Below are 16,912 nucleotides of genomic sequence, written 5' to 3' on the forward strand. Positions count from 1 at the left end.
TACTTCCTTCAGCCTTCTCACATGAAGGACAACACAGAAGTGTAACCTTGAGCACCGTGCCTGAGACTAATTGTAATTTTTAAATTCCACTCGTGTCACAGACCCAATTTGTACAAAGCACAGCTGGGGTTTTTTTGCCTGATGAGAGAGAAAAAGAAAAACCCTAGCGATTCTCTCCTGTGCACAGAAGTTCTGCTGTACTTTTGCTGGATGACACACTGAAGAACCACAACTGCACAGCCCAAAGGAGACAAACGGCTGATGCAAACGGAAAACAATGCAGCAAAAGGAAGTCATTCTGTAAGGCAATTACTTTGTTCTTTCAGGGGCTTTTTGGGGTATCTTCTTTCCATAGAAAGTTTCCACTACAGTTATTTAAATTAAACTTGTGTATATTTTTGTCCTCAGACCTATGAGGCTGCAAAGCAGGAGCTCTGCTGAAAATCAGCAAAACAACATAAAATTGTGCACAGGCCCAGGTTCTTTGGTCAGAAGCATAGAGAAAACACAAGGAATGCCCCAAAACAACGAGTGAGTCATTTTCTTAAACTAAAACCTGTAAAGACCTCAAGATACCATTTAGCAAATCCACTGGAGATGTTTTTTGGGGGACAAAACTGTCTGCAAGCATGTGAAAAGTGAGAGTCCAAAGGTACCTGCACAGGCACAGACATCTCCATGGGATGGGGCAAAACAGGGAAAGGGAAGAGTTGAATGACTTTAGGAAATCCCTCCACCAAGAGTCATCCCATCACTTGAACCGTCTCAAGGCTGGACAAACACCCTCACACTATCGGATTGGAAACGCGCCTTTCCAGGACGCAGATTTTCCTTGTCGTCGTCTCCATTTTGGGCTCCAGTGGACTCAGACATGGGGGAAAACAACATCCCAGAAGAGCAGTGCAGCCTGGGTCAGAGCTTCGAACCCGAGCCTGAGCCTCCAAGCGATTTTGGGGCGACTGTGCCACTCTCCAGTGCGCTGCTGGCCTTCCCCCGAGCGTGCAGATGGCTGAATATTAAAGCAGCTTTTGCTTCCTGGCACTGTGCAGCAATGCGGTGGCACGAACGCAGCATATAAAAGGCTATTTCTGCACAAGATTTACAATCCACCTTTAAACCCTCTAAAGGGGTTAAATAACGCGGTGAGCACGGGTTTCTTGTGGAAAAATGACTCACAGGAAGGATGGCAACATTGCACTGCTATAAAATATTAAACATAATAGGTTTCTCTGCCCTGGACTGAAAGAATAAAAAACAAGGTAAGTGGACCTGTTTTTTCCTCCTGGTTCTCAAAGTCACTAATGGCCCTCTGGGTCTGTGAACAGATGTCAACAGCATACTGCAGGTACCGCAATTTACTCGCTGCAAATTATTGCCTGGCATTTAATTAAAATTTTATTGTGGCGATTCCCATCAGCTCTCTCCACAGCACCAAACGGAACAGACTGAAGACAAAAGTGGATCTTTCGGAGCAAATGAGCCCAGTTCATCAATAAAATACTGTAGCTCTGAAAGAGGAAAAGAAAGTGTGTGGTAAGAGGGTTGGTTATCTGACGTTTTTTCCCTGCGCGGGGGCCCTGCAGCGCTGTTCCCGGCACTGACACCAGGTCTGAACCAGCCTGAAGTCGGCTGTGGGACAGGTCCAGCACACGGACTGAGCTCTTCTGCTTGGGCTCGTCACGGGTCACGCAGGATCCCTTTAGGAACAGAGGATGGAAGAACCAGACTCAACAGTTCACTTGTCCAGCCCCAGAGGAAAGGAATTTTACTACAAAAAGCTCCTTTTTTGACATTTCATTCCCCACATCACAGACCTTTAAGGAATAATCCCAACCTGGTGGGAGGATCTGTGCAGCTAAAGGAGACTCCTCAACTATTTGTGCTTTTTTTTGCCCTAAAATGATGAATGATCATTCTTGCTCTCATTATAGCAGCTGGAGCCACTGGGGAGCTGGAAGGACCTAGTGCTTTCAGTGGATGAAGCAAAGGGATCAGGTCTGCTCGGTCCCAGGTTGCTGCTCCATGTGCTCTACTGTGCCCAGATTTTCAGTTTCAGCTGGGGCCTGGACAGGAGCACCAGATCACCTTTTCTCCCGTCTTGCCCATTTTTCTCATGGCTTCCATAAAAGGCAGTAACTACCAGCACAAGTGTAGGAGACTCAGCAGCTCTGGGGCTCACACACAAGCTCCCGTCTATCTCAGAGGCTCTGGCAATGATCAGGTGTGCAGAGGTCCCATAAGTGCCCCCGGCTGCAAGGGAAGAAGAAAATCCCACAGGTACCTCATCAGATATCTCCTCTTGGATCACATAGACAGTGATCCCGAATCCATGAGCAAAACAACCCAGCCAAGGAAGGAAACAGTCATATCCATGAAAGCTCATGCTTGGTAGCAACAGATTATCCTAAACCTCAGTGTCCTTCTACCAGTGGAGGAGAGCCTTGATCCTTTTTAAAAGAGAGGGGGAAAGCCAGAAAACAAGACAAAACATCCTCAGCTCCTTGTGCATTGAGAAAAACCGCCCTCCTGATGCCTGCAGACATCCACTGGAAGCCCTGAAGCATGACACCCAAGGAAAGCAGAGTTTTCATGCCCAGCTGCGAGTGATACGGGATGCTAAGAAAAACAATGGCAACACATCTCTGTCCGCTGCTGGAGGGAAAAGAGGCTTATGCACACACCAGCTCCAGGGCCAGGACAGATTAACACCATCGCCTGCCCTACAGCTCACGATACTGGGGAAAACACAGCTCTTCTGCTTAAAACGAAGGGTCTCTGAAGACCTGGAGTACCCAGGGGCAAAGTAGATATCAGCACCTTTCCAGAGCCTCCAGGGCTAAAACAGGCCCAGCTGAGCTGCTCTAAACAAAGCTGCAAACCTCCCCCTCGAAAGGTATCTGTTGATGCTCTGCCTCCCCATGCAGCTACTCTGGGAAGTCAGGGGAGACGGAGCTAGAATGATGGATGCAAAATTAAAAGCTCAATAAATAATTAATCGCTGAGGTCATCAAATTGTACGAATCTGCCCATCTCACTCTTGGCTCTCCTGTTAATCAGAAAAGTCTCTGTTTCAATGGTGGGTGAAGTGGTCCTGGAAGAACCATAATTTCTGCACCCGCTGCCACGAAGCTTGTACTGGGTGCCATATAAATCAATAGCAATAAGTCATTTGCTGAATGCTATAAAGACTTTTAAGAGTGTTAAGCAAACAGAATGCCTCCAGAGATCCCAAAATAAAGTGAGAGGCGAGTTTGAGTAACTTATTAAGGTAATTATTAAAATGCGTAATTGCAAACCATCAAATATGTATAGCGCAGACAAAACCTCCTTTCCTCTTTCCGGTATCAGCCTCTCCACAAATGCCAATGAGAAAGAGCACTCTGAAGTACCACAAATAAAATACAGGGCACACATGAAAGCTAGCAAACCCACCTCACCGCCTGGCTTCCATAACCCTGTCTCTTCCCTGTCTTCTCCCTCTACATTTTGCCTTCAGTGGCGGGAAGCTCCCTCCAGCTGGGGCCGCACGGCCAGTTTTTCCAATATGTGCAATTCCTAGTATGTGCTGGTGTTATTCTGATTATAAGTAAGTGGTTAACGACAATGAACATGAATGCCCAGAATGGAAGGAGTTTATCCCACGGCTGATGTGTTGCAAAGCTTGTTGCATCCTCCGGAGACAGGCGGCTGAGCGAGGTGAGCTGATGCGATCCAGCGTGCCAGGTCCCTGTGCTCTGACCAGCAGCTATGGCAGGGTCCAACCCCTGGACTGCGTCAGATCAGTTGCTTGACAAGGAATAATTACAACACCACCCCCCTCAGTACGTGAAGCACGAACAGAGGAGAAATACAAGGTTTACGGGGCTTTGAGCAACCTGGGCTAGCGGCAGGTGTCCCTGCTCATGGTGGGGGGGTTGGAACTAGATCTTTAGGGTCCCTTCCAACCCAAACCATTCTGTGGTTCTATGTTCTTAGGAGGAACTGGGGAAATTTAACAGCTCAAACTGTAGTTTATTGAGGGTTAACAGTTAATGTCTGCACAAAACGCCAGCTCTTCACAGCCTCACACCAGTGCTCAGGACCTCTCTGCTTTGCGCTCCACCTACAAAACGAGTTTTAAAAGTTCTCGGGAAGTTTCTTCCCGATGGCGAGCAGTGTTGTTGCCGCATCCATGCAGAAATCCCAGGTTATCCGTGAGGAACACCATGCTACTCGGCTGAGCACAGCCCATGCCTATCACTCTATTGCTGTCCAACACGTAGCAGTAAGAGAAGACCGCCCAGCCCTGGCAGCAGCAGAGGAATGTCCTCACGGCCGCCTTTGGGCACGGGACAGCACTGGTTTTGGGCCCGTGGGCTGCAGGGTGTGGGAGGCCACGCTGCCCGTGGTGACGTCCTGCTCGCTTGCCTCCCCAAACCCTGCCTGCCCGTCAGGCGGGCTTCGGCGCACGCAAAGGGGCACCACTGAGACGCCCACGAATGCAGAGCCAGGGGGAGACCCCGAGAGCAGGCTCCTGGCTGGAGCGGAGGGTCCAGGGACTCTCCCACCTGCAGCCCTCCCCCCACGCCATGGCACACAGGAGATGCTCCAGCAACGGCACGTCGGCATCCCAAATCCAGCCTCAGCCATGGGGTGAAACCATGAGGTCTACTCTTTGTGGCCTCAGTAGAGTGGGACACCCATAACTGTATCTAAAAAGCCCCTCACAAAAAATCACCTGTATATGTAACTTCTCGTGTTTTTCTAAGACAGGGCCCAGACCATCACTGCTCTGCAGGCAGATCCCATCTATCTTCAAACTTTTTTTCCTCTTCAGAAGAAAATCTGACTTATTTTATATTTTTCCTGAAACACTATCCTACAAAGCAGCACCAGAGTCCAAACACCAAACTGCCCCTATTCCAGCATACTGGGTGCTCTTCTCTGTCATTTCACTTCAGCGGTTTCCCGACCCCATTAGAAACACGGCCAGTAAAAATCTCCTGAAAACACTGTTCCCAATTAAAGTGAGCCCTTATGAAACCAGTATCACAGCCACTTGCTTAATATATTTCTCCCTAGAAGAACTTACAGCGTTTCCTTGATGAACCCCCAAGTACAACAGTTTCCACAGCGATTACAGAAAAAGCAGCGGTGCCAGAAATAACATTGTTAAATGGAAAACATCCCCTGCGCTCACTCTCACACAGGCACACGCCCATGGAGCACAAACGGGCTCACGGGCACCAGGGATGATGATTCCTCAGGGTGACAGCCCAAGCACCGAGTAGCCACCCCAGTGCAAATGCAAATGGAAATGGAAACTGAGTCAAAATACCGCTTTTTAAGTAGGTGTCCTGGGATTGCTCATGGGCAGGTACCCTCTACACACAGGTATGCAACAGCACACCCTTGAATACAGACATAATCCGTGACCATATTCCAAAAGCAGCTTCCCAAGTACAATATTCAGAATATTCCACCTAGCAAGGTGGGACAAAATGACCATCCCAGATGGCGCGTCCTGCCTTGTGACGGGCAATTTTGGTTCTGACACGGACCTGGTGTAAAAGCAGGAAAGAAAAGCACCAAGCACCGGCGCTTCCCAAAACCACCCCCCCTCGGCACTCCCACCCATTCAGCCCTCGAGCGCTAAGGCACGCAGAGCTGCACCTCCCATTCACCTGAACCCGTGTGCGTGTTTCCAGGACTCCCAGGCTCCCCTTCCCCGCTGGGGCTGCGGGCAGCCGGCGCTCTGCATGCCGGCAGACGGGGGCTGCGGGCGCTGCCACCTCCACCGCTGCTGTGCCTGGACAGACACCTCTGACTTTCCTCATTTATTTACCGAAACAGAGAGAAGGCTTTCAGCAAACACCGTTCCAGAGCTATTTTCTGCAACAAGTGCCCTCACCAGCTTCAAACTCTTTACTGGCTTATTGCTCACAAGAAAAGAACAAAATGAACCTTAACTTTTTTCCTCACAGCCAGGACACCAGCTCCTGCCTTCTCCCCACACCCTTCACAAGCATCTTCTCCTTTTTAGCTCGCTGTCCCTGTGTCCTTTCAGTCCTCACCAGCCAGGAGACTTTTTTTCCCCTGGGAAGAACTCAACACACTTATCTGTGTATAGAAGGACCACATTTATCATCTTGATTTGCATTAGAAATTATTAAAGTGCACGACCAACCTCCTGTTCACTTAGGAACGCACAGCTCTTATTTGAGACGGCAGAAATGGGTTCAAAAAGAGAAAAAAAAAAAAGTCGAACAACAATATCCAGCTTGGATTTTTTTGTCATAGGTTTTGTGCTTGACACGACTGACACATCCACAACCAGAAGCCTCCCAGGACAGGCTGGATACATCCCCAACTGCCAGCGGAGACCTATTTCCAGTTCAGAAGAAATGTGATTTGAGGATTTCTGTTACATTCACACACTTAATTTCTGCCTTTACACCTGTTTACTCAAAAAAACTTAACTGTTGGTTTAACATTTTGGCATACAACCTCCTATCTCCTGAATAATTCCGAATTCTGATTAATGCAAATACGAACGCAAAGTATTTTCTGACTTTGCAGCAAATCCCCACAGGTGGATGACAGATCAAAACACGAAGGCAGCAGACCGTGTCTACAGCAATGAATTACAGGCAGAATCAAAAAGCAACTATATTCCACGGAGACTGTAAGGCAACCAACACCTCATCGGGGACTTTCCCTTAACTTCTTTAAAGACCTAAAACCTGCATAATGCACCATAAAACCAACACTGCAGGCTTTTTCTTCAGCAGAAAAACAGCACCGTGCTGCCTTAGGGTTATGAAAAAATTCTTCAGCTTGGCAGTAATGGTTTTAGCCTTCCTCGCTTTACTGTTTCTGACTGCAAACGGCGCCACTCAAAGCAGGTCTGCAAAAGCAGCGAGGGTTTGGGTTTAATAAGCGCCCCTTGCATTAAAAAGGATTACCTTAGTAATGATACCAACCGCGACAGCAAACTCATTAGACACTGAGTCACGGCTGTAGGGCGCTATCAGATGTGAAGACCCAGCCCGTGCTGCTGGCAGGTCTACTCGTACGGTGCGAGGAAGATCTCAGGCCATTCTTGGAGCTCTCGTACCTACTTCGGCAGTTTTTCGGGTGGCTGCTGGGCCATCGATGCTGAAAAGCAAGAGCTTCCCCAGCCTAGAGTGCTCATGAACCCTAACTATGAATCTTTACCAGAATATGTTTTCATAGTTATTTGTAGTCATTCACCGTAGCATGAAGCACTTAGAATATTATTTAAAATAGTATCAATTTACTTTTATTTAGCGTTTTTCACACTGGTGGAAAAAACTCTGCGGTGTTTTACAAACTGCTGCGGAGGGAGTGTGGCAATGCTCCTGGGAGGGAGGGAGAATATTTTTAACCCCATTTTACAGAAGTGGGAACTGAGGCACGCACTTTTCCACAGAATGATATTGGCCAGAAACACTTCTGAATTCTTGCAAGATAACTTCCAGCAGAGATCCTCGCTTCCAGAAGAAACGTACAGTTATTCCAGACTACAGTGGTCACACTGTTGTGTCCTGGCCAATTTTCTCACGTAAACAGAGTGGTGAAACGGTGGGAAGAGTGGTTTCTCTTCAGGCTTTGTTAATTTTAGCCTGAGAAAGTAATGAAGGAAATACCTGAGCACTACAGGCAAGTTTGTGGGAGGTAATTAAACACCCAGCTCGACTTCCCTTCCAACTCAGAAAAGCTTCGCATTGTTCCATAGATATCTACAACTCTATTTTTGCACTTGGTTCTAGCCTGACCTTTGATTGCACCGTTTTGTTCCGAAGTCAATCACTCCGCATCTTCCAAATGAAGGCACTTTCCTTTTAAACACAACACAAACCAAAACTTTATTTTCCTCTTTAAAATGTGCAACGACCAAGTTTTGGTGGGTCCAAATTCACACAAGAACGCTTTGTCCTGCCCCTACCAGCCCTGACATCCCCCACAACAGAAACCTCCCAGTTCAGACCAGCGCTCCAGCTGGGATGCCGAGAGACCTCAAATCTGAGTAAAGAAATCCCTTAGCTGTTTTCACACGTACAAAGAATAACTGCTGCGAGCAGCTCTTCTAAGGAGAGCCGCTCCAGAAACACCACACAGTGCTGCTCCTCCTCCCAGAGGGTGCATCCCCTCAAAGAACCGGCATCAGCTCTCCATCCTTCCTCCCGCCCAGCCACATCATCCCCCCTAACTTGTTCTCTGCAGCTGCCGTAGCCTGGTGTGGCTGCAGTGCCTCCACGGGAGTTCATCAGATCTACACCCCTGTGGCAAGAGGGTGGCAACTGCAAACTAGCAGCCCGTTACGGAGTCACAGCTGACCCAGCCCAGCAGCTGCTCGGGTTTTACAGGTGGCAGGTGCCATTCCAGGGCTTCCTGAACCATGTGAACTTCATGAAACCTTTTTAATTTCTATTCAACTCATTTTAGCCCCATCTTCAGTTTTTCTATAGCTTTAATTCATGTTAGTAAATCTCCCCAAAAGGGAACAAACCCAAAAAAAATGAATAAAGGGCAGGAGGGAACACAGGAAACCCGTGGGCAGCTATTTAAAGAGTCAGCGATGCCTCATGGAAAACTCTGAAACACATTCCCGTTAGCGACAAACCTGCTGCTTTGGCCCCGGGTCACTTGCTGAGTCTCTTTGCGTCCTCACTGCCTCACCCTGAACAGCAGGGAACGGGGAGAGCCTTTCTATCCAACGCCTTTTCTTGGCATCTCCCAGCAGCTTGGGGCAGGAGGAACCAGCCAAAAGCCCAATGTTCCTCCTAAACCCCTTAAAAGCTCCTAGAAGCTCTCCAAGTTTCACAACCTGTTTTGTGAACCCTGTACCCCGCTACCTAAATCCCAACTGCTCATTCACCTTCACCAGATGAAATGGCTGGAGGCGGCACGCCATCGCTTCCAGCAGCGACACAGACCTCTAAAGCATTCGACCCACAACTTACCTTACTGCAACTTTTGGGGAGCATGTGTCCAGTCACACACTTATGCAGTTGGCCTTTTAGCCCAAGACCTTACCCTACCCTGAGCGCAGAACACAACCAGCTCACAACGCAACACCCCTTGCGTCCCTTCATCACTGCTGGCTCACAGGTCATGATGATATTGCCGACAGACGGGGCTATCAAGAGAATAATTCCACTCTGAAGATGATGAAGGCCAGTCCCTGTATCCCTGAGACTCAAATCTACCAGTAATTCTTAGGAAAAGTGACAGTAGGTGGTTATAGAATTAACGGTTGTGTCTGTCTGGCGCCTTTTGAATTCTGCAAAGTAGCGAACTGCCCTTCAGGAGAGACCGTCTAAGCAATGCAGAAGTTGGATTTCAGTCTGGATGTAGAAGTGTGGCAGTAAAGACTTCAGGGAACTACTACACTTAAAACCAGGTTTGCTGGGAAAAGGGCCAGGCTCCATTTCATTGGATTCTCCTGAGGTTTTCCCCTCTAAACCGCACCACCAAATGAGGGCTCAGCGCACACGCACACCCCCCAGGTCCCGACGCATCAGAGTGCAACGTTAGCAGAGAAACCGAAATCCAGTGTCTGAATTCAGCTGGATCTAGCCAATTTTTCCTGCCTAAAATCTGCAGGTCTAATGGAGAAGCAGAGCAAAGTAACTGAAACCCCAAAGCCTCCCAGGGCTGAAAAATAACGGTTTAATGAGCAGGCGACCCTCCAATGTCCGAGGAAGGAACGAGGGAAGGTCTGGATAAGCAGCATGGAAAAGACAACTTAGGATCTGGAGACTTGAGGAGCTGCTGAAACTGAAAACCTCATTTGCACAAACAAGGTTTTTATATCATCAGTGTGTAAGAAGGTTCCCCACAACGCTGAAGATGCTCTTACTCTGAGTTTGCACTGGTGGCTGACCCACCCGCCCGCTCCTACAGCAACGCCCTACAAGCGCTTTGTGCTGATGTGAGACGGTACGCGGGCTCCGAGGCACTGAGGAACAAATAATCCTTACTTACAGCAAGTCCATTTTGGGAAGGTAGGAAAACTTGATCTCACTCATGTTTTCCTCTTAGTTATCCCTGCCTAAAAGCTGCTGAGCAGTTCCCAGAAGGAAAGTGCCCCAAACCAGAAATTTCCGTACAACTAAAAAAAAGAAGAGTTACAAAAATACCATCGAGGTGTATTTAAACGCGTTAGTTACTGTTCGCCCGAGGGAAAAGGCTTCTCAGAAGATTTCCACGCCGTAAACACTCAGGGACGTCTCTACTCCTCTCATTCAGCTCTGCACAGCTGATCTCCTCACCTTACCCTGCTGCACGTGCAACCCCTGCTCCCCTGCTCAGAAAAGCGGGCAGTAAGCGAAACCCGGTGCGACGTGAGCTAGTCACAGCTAGGACCAGCTAGTCACACACAGCACTTCCCAGGGAGGAGGGGCTGCGCTTGGCTCAGGGCTTTGCAGAGCAAATGAGGCGACGTAAAGGATAAGGAAGATTTATTGCACGTTTACTTTCACCAAAAGTTTTTTGAACGACTGAATAATCCCCTAGTCCCTTTAACACAGGCCCTCCCTGACACACAATGCGTCTTTTGATGCTCATTAAAAGGTTCACCTTATGCAGGCACGTAATTAGAGCCGGGAAGGATAAAAATCTCCATTCTGATTACTGCACCGGTTATAGAGACCGAGATCCCAGCTGACCGTGCAAAGCCGGGCTGGGAAAGACCATTTGCTTGAATTCAAGCCGTGGCACAGCGGGAGCACTAATCACAACTGTCCTCTTGCAAGGTGGTCTCGGCAGAGCCCAGGAGAGGGAGCACCGGTGAGAAACCGGTCTGCATTAACAAGCGAAAGGTGGGAAGAATTCAGCAAGTGTAATGGGCAGAGTGGAAAACAGAATAAACATTTCCCTGCATCCCAACCGGCCCTACTGACTGCAGATCCCAGCAGAGCCATAAAGATGTACTAACAAGCAGCCTTTTTAAAGTCAGAGACAACGGTGTTGAACGTATATTTTAAATAAATTGCTTTCCTTTCCAGAGGTTGTTTTGGTTTTTTTTTTCCTAAGTTTGAACCCCCTTGCCAAGAAACCAAACGCTTTAAAGCGCTTTAGAAACGGCGAGTCTGCTGAAACACTTTTTGCATTCAACATGTGCAGCCCAACGTGGCCAGAAGTTGTGACGGCAGAGCTCCTCCGAGCACAGAGTCAGCAGGAACCTCGGTGACTAGGGGAGCCAGAGGCAGCCGGAGGAAAGCCAGCTTTCCTAACGCAGAAGGAGCTACCCGAAATGGCCACGGGACTTTGCCAGTGACGTACGGCACGGGAGTTCCCAGGAGCCCCTCGTTAATGACCTGCCACCCAATCAACAGGATGGCCCTGGTGATTTCCCCAGCCGGGATGCACTTCCCTGCTCTCTCCAGTCGCTGCTAAACCACCCATGTCAGCGATGCCTTATCCCTGCAGCTCAGGAAAGATTTCTCAACAGCGCTTTTGTTGTTAACTTCAGAATAAATATTATTTTCGAAACCGTTCCTCCGGGGACTCACCCCGCCGGATCCCCTCCGTAGTCCCCCACATCCGATCACGCTCTGCGAACTGCGCCAGCTGAACACTGAGCCATTCTACCGACGGCTGCTGTATATTTTTCAAGAGCAAACTCCAAACATTTCTGCGTTCGCTCGCCCCTCGATCTGCTCTCTCCTCCACCCCAGCTGCGAGAACGTGCTTTTGCTCAGCCAGGAAAACCAAACGAGCAGAGCCTGCGGTCCCGTCTCTGCTTTTTTTTTTTGCCACTTGTGTACCTGGGGCAGCCATTCATCAGGGCAGGGGGGAAAGAAATCTTGTGAGGGTCCCTTGTTAAGATGCTAAAAGCACAGTAGAGAAGCTGCAGCGGGACATACAAGTGTCTCTGAAACGGATGGTGTCCAACACGGAGAAATCAGAAGTGCCCATTGTGGATGAGGATGAAAATGGACAGTCACAGCGAGAAAGTCCCCCTCCTTTACACAGCAAGAGCTTCCCCAGAGGCATTTCTCAGGGGCTGCACTGCACTCTGTATGCACTGAATGCGTCCCAGAGGACACAAAGCCCAGACCTGCTGCAAGCAGTTTGGTGGTAACACATTCATTAATTAATCAACTAGTAACTTCTGGAAGTTTATTCTTTGATGCACAGTTTACACAAGTCCTCTACAGATTCTGTTTTTCCATTCCTGAGTAAGGACTGCAGAGAATCCTTCAGCAGCCCGAGAAGCCCAACAGCAAATCTGAGAGGCGAAAGGCTTTTCTCCTCAGGAGCAAGTCAGGACAGCACGTACCAACCCCCACCATGTCCAGTGTCTCTGCATCCTCCACTGAAGGGTATTTCTCTGGGGATGAAAGAAATCCTATTTCCAAGACCCCTTCAGTTAGGCCTGTCTGCTAAGAAGGGGAAAAGCAGGAAGGCGATGGGGACAACGAGTCTCACTGCAACGGGCTTTGGAGACTCTTGACGCCTGCGAGGCAAGTGAGAATCACAACATCCCAACCCCCACAAATCCCACCTGCTCTTACTGGGAAAATGCACTCTGCATTGTGAACGTTCTCCTACAAGAATCAGAACGAAAAGTTCCTGAAGCTCTGAGATGGTGAGAAAAACACGACAGCCCCCAACAAGCACAAACAGACTCCTAGGGGATCACTGAAGCCAAATAAAACACGAGAGATGGGAGTTACGACGAAGAGGCTATCAGGACACCCAGACAACAAAGGTTAAAACTGGCTCTGCACACTGACACTAATAATCTTTCAGCACCAGGGAAACTAAAAGCCTGCACACTACAGGTTATCTTCTAGCAGTGGAGCAGGGTTTGGATTGTATTGCTCACACCATAAATCACCATGTCAGCTGCACCAGCCATTTCCACTCGCCAGAGTGTAACTGGGTAAAAGTGCCAGGCGCTTTCACGATGGTTGGCCAATTAGTTAAAGAAGGAGGAGGGGGAAAAAAAAAATAAAATCATGCACGGTGCCTTTTTCCGGAATAACAATCCACACATTTGCATAGAGCAGCTCAGCGCGTGTCTGCATTTCTGATCACACCTCTGGGTGCATCAAAAGCGTTATTAATTTCCATCGAGGAGGATTAAGAAGCTTAAATCGTTAGCGCCCGTTTACTCAGAATTAATGCATTTTTAAAGCTGCCTCGTTTTATGCTGATGTGCAGGTGCTAATCAGCAGCGAGAAACACTTGAAAGGGATAAAACACCCAAAGGGTCAGCCCGAGGCACAGGCCCTCCTTCTCTGCAGCCAGCAGGTTCAACCTCCTCACCTGCCAGCAGAAGCCCAGCCGATAATTTGGGCTCTGGTCTGGGAAAGCCAGCTTGCTGGGAGCTCGCCCAGGGGTTTCACTCGCCCAGCTTCTCCCTCGCATCACGTGTTGCCCAAGAACAACCCCTCCGCTCCCCACTGGCTTTCCTGTACAAGTGATAAGGAGGAAATCCGTCCCAGACAGCCAGCCAGCCAGCTCACCCCTGCCACATGCTGCAGCCAGCCAAAGTCCCCAGCTCCCAGGACCCGAATGAGAGGCGGCCGCCGATTCAGAGCGGGGCTGCAGCGTCTGCCCGTGCCACCGGCTGCCTGGCGGAGGATCAAGAGCAACAACCCCTCCGTGTTCACAGGACCCAGCAGCCCGACACCCGGTACCTCCCGGTCCCTCACGGCAGTGACCTCCCCAGCGAGACATGCCCCTGTGCGACGAGCGCTCGTAACTACGCCTCAGCGGCTGCGCTTCCCTCTCAGCACCGAGCAAGAAAAAAATAAATTTTTGTAAAAAATGATGTATTTGAAAGCGCACACACACCGCCCCCCCCCCCCCCCCCCCCCCAGCAGTGAGTGCCGGACTGAAGCGGTCAGATTTGTTACCTGCACATGCCCCCCGCACTGCAGCCGCGGCTCTCCCATGACTCTGCCCGGTGAGAGGTTGGGACCCTGGGGCTCCAGGGGGATCTTCTGCCGGGCTGCAATAGAAAAGGTTAGTTTAAAGCTCCTTATTTGGGCAGTGATGTAAAGGGAAGTTGTTCAGGCAGCGCCACCCCCTTTTTCCATTCACTACACATTGTTTCCTGTTGTCAAGCAGCTGCTGTGGCTTTTCGGCACCGACAAGGGAATCCTTCAGCCCCCGGCTGCCTCCGCGGGTTGCAGAAGGCGCTGCCGAGGCAGCCCCGCTGCCCGATCCCGGCTGCCCCCCCCCCCCCACCACCACCACCCGGGGCGGCGGGGTGGGGGGGAGCGAAACTCCCGCGGGCTGGACGGCAGGAGCGGGTGGGAGACGGTCCGGTGTCCCCCCGCCTCGCCCCGCACACGCCAGCACTTTCCATCCCCAAAGCGCCTTCTTGCCTGCAGGAGCCGGCGGAGGGAGCCCCGAAGCCCCGGGGATGGGCGGCGGGAAGGAGGGAGCCCCGGCCCGGCGGAGGCAGCGCGTTGCCGGCCCGGCGCTGCCAGCGCGGCTCGCCCGCCCCGCCGCCTCCCTCCCCTCTCCATCCCTCCCTCGCCGCCTTCCTCCCCCACATCCTCCTCCTCCTCGTCGTCCCCTCCCCATCTGTCCCGTGTGTGTGTGTGTGTCGGCGGCCCCCGGCCGTCCCCTCCCCGCCCACCCGGGCGCTCCCCCGGCGGGGGGAGCCCGCTCCGCTCCGCTCCAGCCCCGGCGGCCGCCGGCAGCCCTGCCCTGGGGCGGCGGGAGGGGGCACACGGCCAGCCCCGGCCGCCCCCCCCTGGGGTGGGGTGGAGGAATGCTCTCCCAGAGGGGACCCCCTGAGCATCCCCCATCCCGCGGCCGCGGGAGGGCCGGGCCGGGGGCAGCCGGGGGCAGCCCGCTCCCGCCGGGAAACTCCGAGCTCACCGGCGCGGCCGAGGGAGGGCGCGGAGCTGCCTCGCAGCGCTCGGCACCGCGGCCACGGCGGGAGTCGGGACCCTGCACCCGCCCGAACGGCCTGATGCCTTCCCAAAACGCACCCACCCCTTCCTTTTGTTGTTGTCGTCCTCCTTTTTGGCCCCATCCCTTTTTTTTTTTAGAAAAAAAAAAAAAAAATCTAAGTTCTCCCTGCCGTAACGAGCGGAAAGCCTGGCGCTAAAAGGAGGAGGCAACGCGCTCCTCCCCAGGGCTGCAGGCAGGGCAGAACGACCGAGACCCACCCAGCGCGTCCCTCTCCCACGCGGGGACGGCAGGACGGTGTCTGTCCATCCCGGCTCCCCGCAGCCCGAGGGGAGCCCAGAGCGGGACAGCCCGGGGTTCAGGCGGCGAGAAGCCGGCTGGGGGTTTAGAGGAAAGCAGAAGAGTCCCTGGCATCCCAGGCTGTGTTTGCGTTCGCAATATAGACGCGTATTCAGCAAAACGTTCTTTCTTCCGCGGTCATTAGAAGTGCTGCTGTAGGCAGGGTTTTACCGGCAAAAACGAGAACTCTTGCCAAGATTACTTCTTTGTTCAGCTCATCGGTACCTGCTTGATAACTGATTGCCTCTACATGGTGTACCTGGTAAAACGTGCTGTGGTGAAAGCGGCTGCACCCCATCGCTGGCACGGCCATCCTAGCAAAACTGTCTCTCAGCCTTCCTTTTCTAATGCAGGCTACACCAAAAAAAAAAATAAATCACTAGTTAAAAAGAAAAAAAAACCAACACAACTCTCCCCAAACCCCCACTTTTACCAAACCTATCTTCCTGTCTGACTCCAGACTTTATAAAGTCAGAGTTAAGCCAAAAAAAAGGTACCTAACAACAAACCAACGATGATGTGAAGTCTCTATGATGGAAAGAATTATGCTGGCAGCCAAACGAGAAACTTAGCAGGATGTGTTTTTTGGGGTGAACATCAACAGAGTTGTCCCTTCACTGGGAATGTTGCCGTTTAGGAGAACTAATGACTGGAAACCTGCTACCGAAACACCAGTCTGACCCATCTCCAACCAGCCGCACAGCAAACTCCATGTAAACTGCATCCCCAAAACGTTTTTGGTGCCAAAACTGAGAAAATACCATGTAACACACGCGCTTGCTATGAGCATGTTATTTCCTCAATAGCCCAGTTTCACACCCAATTTCAGCTTCTCTCATTCCAGACAGAAACGAGAATTAGAGCATGGTGTAAAAATGCTTCATAGTTTTATATGTTTAATTTTGCTCCCATGCTGCCACGCTCTCCCCCCTCTCTCGGCCCGAGTCACGTTGGTGTAAGCAGGTGCAGTTGCTTAAGGTCCTTAAGGACTCGCAGGGATGCAGTCAGACACTGGATCCACTAACAGGCCCACAAGGACTCTCAACCAGCGCATGTGGAGTGGCCTCTGCCCTCCCAACCCTCACTCGATAAACACTGAAACTGGGTGTGTTTCCCCCTCGAGAGCACTTTCACACCGGGCTGGCTGCCATCACAAAGCTGCTCCATCCCAGTCGCTGGGGTTGCAGCCCCCCAGCTGCGCATCCCGTTTGCTCCTGGCCGCAGAGAGCAGATCGCACCCAGAGCTCTGCACGGACCAGCGCCGCTGGGCCAAGGGGGGTGAGAGCAGGTCTGTCACCTAAAGGCCAGCTAACGCAATCCGGACCGAGCAGGGGGGCTGTGCTGATAGAAGGGGCTGCATACAGCAAGGCATCCACTTTCTTCCTCAAATTGGACTTGAGTATTTGGACAGACACATAATAAGGGAAACACAGCTCAGAGGAGCACGGACAGAAACGCAAGGACCCCTAAGCAGAAGCAAAAGCAGACGCCCGAGTCTCTCACTGACTCCATGCCGCAGTTGGGAAAAACCAGTCACAACTCAACGATTGCGTAAGCGCCTCAGATTCCAGCGGCAGCCTCACCATGGGTATGATTTTACTAGGCCAGACAGACAGATCATCCCCTCCTGACACGTCTACGGTCTTCCTTCCTTTCTTTGCACGTGGGGATGAACTGAGAACTGGCTGTG

Source organism: Leptosomus discolor, chromosome Z (assembly GCF_034619465.1).
Source record: "Leptosomus discolor isolate bLepDis1 chromosome Z, bLepDis1.hap2, whole genome shotgun sequence".
Classification (NCBI taxonomy): domain Eukaryota; kingdom Metazoa; phylum Chordata; class Aves; order Leptosomiformes; family Leptosomidae; genus Leptosomus; species Leptosomus discolor.